This window comes from Schistocerca cancellata, chromosome 11, assembly GCF_023864275.1.
Source record: "Schistocerca cancellata isolate TAMUIC-IGC-003103 chromosome 11, iqSchCanc2.1, whole genome shotgun sequence".
Classification (NCBI taxonomy): domain Eukaryota; kingdom Metazoa; phylum Arthropoda; class Insecta; order Orthoptera; family Acrididae; genus Schistocerca; species Schistocerca cancellata.
This window is the reverse complement of record NC_064636.1, coordinates 45487352-45489657: the sequence shown is the minus strand read 5'-3', so window position 1 is coordinate 45489657 and position 2306 is coordinate 45487352. Positions and strand designations below refer to the sequence as shown.

Below are 2306 nucleotides of genomic sequence, written 5' to 3'. Positions count from 1 at the left end.
TTGCTGAAAATGACGAACAAAAATCTAAATCGCAAGACTGGTCTTTGCGGTGGGTGGAGACGCGTGAGGGGAAATGCTGACGTAATCGACGCTCGGCGCTGCCAACAGAAACTGCAATGCTTAGCTTCACCAAGCAGTTTTGACACTGCAACTGCTGCGTCGCTGGCGTTGGCAGAAATGGAAAAAAAAAAAATAACAAGGAAATCGGCGTGAAGTGATCCGGACAAAACCGATATCTGACGAAACCGAACGACGGACCCATTGGACAACTAATGTGCAACTTATAGGCATTTACCATTGTTAGAAAAAAGGAGCGAATATTCACAACTCTACTTTTGAAACTTCCTGGCAGATTAAAACTGCGTGCCCGACCGAGACTCGAACTCGGGACCTTTGCCTTTCGCGGGCAAGCGCTCTACCAACTGAGCTACCGAAGCACGACTCACGCCCGGTACTCACAGCTTCACTTCTGCCAGTACCTCGTCTCCTACCTTCCAAACTTTACAGAAGCTCTCCTGCGAACCTTGCAGAACTAGCACTCCTGAAAGAAAGGATATTGCGGAGACATGGCTTAGCCACAGCCTGGGGGTTGTTTCCAGAATGAGATTTTCACTCTGCAGCGGAGTGTGCGCTGATATGAAACTTCCTGGCAGATTAAAACTGCGTGCCCGACCGAGACTCGAACTCGGGACCTTTGCCTTTCGCGGGCAAGCGCTCTACCAACTGAGCTACCGAAGCACGACTCACGCCCGGTACTCACAGCTTCACTTCTGCCAGTACCTCGTCTCCTACCTTCCAAACTTTACAGAAGCTCTCCTGCGAACCTTGTGAAGCTGTGAGTACCGGGCGTGAGTCGTGCTTCGGTAGCTCAGTTGGTAGAGCGCTTGCCCGCGAAAGGCAAAGGTCCCGAGTTCGAGTCTCGGTCGGGCACGCAGTTTTAATCTGCCAGGAAGTTTCATATCAGCGCACACTCCGCTGCAGAGTGAAAATCTCATTCTGGGAACTCTACTTTTGCTGAACACCTCTTGATAGCCGGCCATACGCCTAAACAGTTAGAAGACACGGTTATCCTACACAGACAAGTCAAAGGGCGTAGACTAGATCTGTGGGAAGAGTTACAAATTTTTAAACATCTAGAGCTCAAAGACTGAATGACCAGTTGAACCTTGCTTGTAGACAATTTTTCGAAGGCTTTAAACCTGTACTGTTTATGGTATAACATTAGTGCTGGTAACCTCAGTAATCTATTTTCTCAGGAAGCTATGATGCACTTTCAAATCTTTAAGCTCACTACCCTTTATGTAATGTGGTTTTCTCACGATGTATTGCTCCCACTACATCGGCCCTCATGTGATTTTCTTTGGCTCTAAAACCTTGGCTCCCTGAGAATGTGTATTAACTGGATTGTGGACCAGGGTTCGTAATTTTGTCTTAAGAGCCATTACTGATAGTTTTAAAGTTCTGACTTATATACAGTGTGTGTGCTTCACTAATATTGTAATGTAACTTTTATATTCTGGCTGTATATGCCACTGTATGTAACTCTCGGCGTAAGCGCCACCTGCCTTTTTGATGTATATATCTACGTTAATGATACCAAGGCTCCCATACTGTTATAACGGGAGTGTCAAACGCTTTCCCTCTTTTTATTGACACTTTATCTAAGGACGCTATTAATATTGATAACTTACACGTTGCTTTGGTACGCCAATCGGCACATGGTTCGCGACATGAGCGCCACCTGCCCTGGCCGCAGTGTAACTACGCTGGCCGATGATACTCACTCGCTTGTGAGCTCTGCTACATCCATGTACTAATTTTTATTTACATGACAAACCCTATTTTCAGGGCTATATTTTAATTTGGACTAATGGATCTATGCAGATATTTGTAAAAACGACGATGATATATCATTCCATATTTATGTAAAAATTGTAAGTACCAGGCGTCCTTCTCATATTTTGTAATACAAGAGCTCTCTAATATGTGTTAAACTCTATTCTTGACTTAAGTTTCATACCTTTTAATGTAAACTATGATGTTCATTGTCCTCAGGCCGCCTTCTGAAGAAGACAGATTTAAATCTGCCGAAACCTAGGTAAAGATTTCTTTATCCATTGCAACTGGTCGGCTGTTTTTAGTCTTATTATTGTTAGAAAAGTGGTTGCCAACGGCCTTGTCGCAGTGGCAACACCGGTTACCTTGAGATCATCGAAGTTAAGCGCTGTCGGGCTGGGCAAGCACTCGGATGGGTGACCATCCGGTCTGCCGAGCGCTGTTGGCAAGCGGGGTGCACTCAGCCCTTG

General features: G+C 45.5%; 3 non-coding genes across 3 annotated transcripts; 1 reads left to right on the top strand and 2 right to left on the bottom strand.

The window, feature by feature from the left end:
- Window positions 1–360: 360 nt before the first annotated feature.
- Trnas-cga (transfer RNA serine (anticodon CGA)) lies at window positions 361–437 on the bottom strand. Its single transcript has one exon. It is a non-coding gene; the product is annotated as a tRNA-Ser (tRNA).
- A 224-nt stretch (window positions 438–661) lies between these two features.
- Window positions 662–738, bottom strand: Trnas-cga (transfer RNA serine (anticodon CGA)). Its single transcript has one exon. It is a non-coding gene; the product is annotated as a tRNA-Ser (tRNA).
- Window positions 739–857: 119 nt separating this feature from the next.
- Trnas-cga (transfer RNA serine (anticodon CGA)) lies at window positions 858–934 on the top strand. Its single transcript has one exon. It is a non-coding gene; the product is annotated as a tRNA-Ser (tRNA).
- Window positions 935–2306: the final 1372 nt, after the last annotated feature.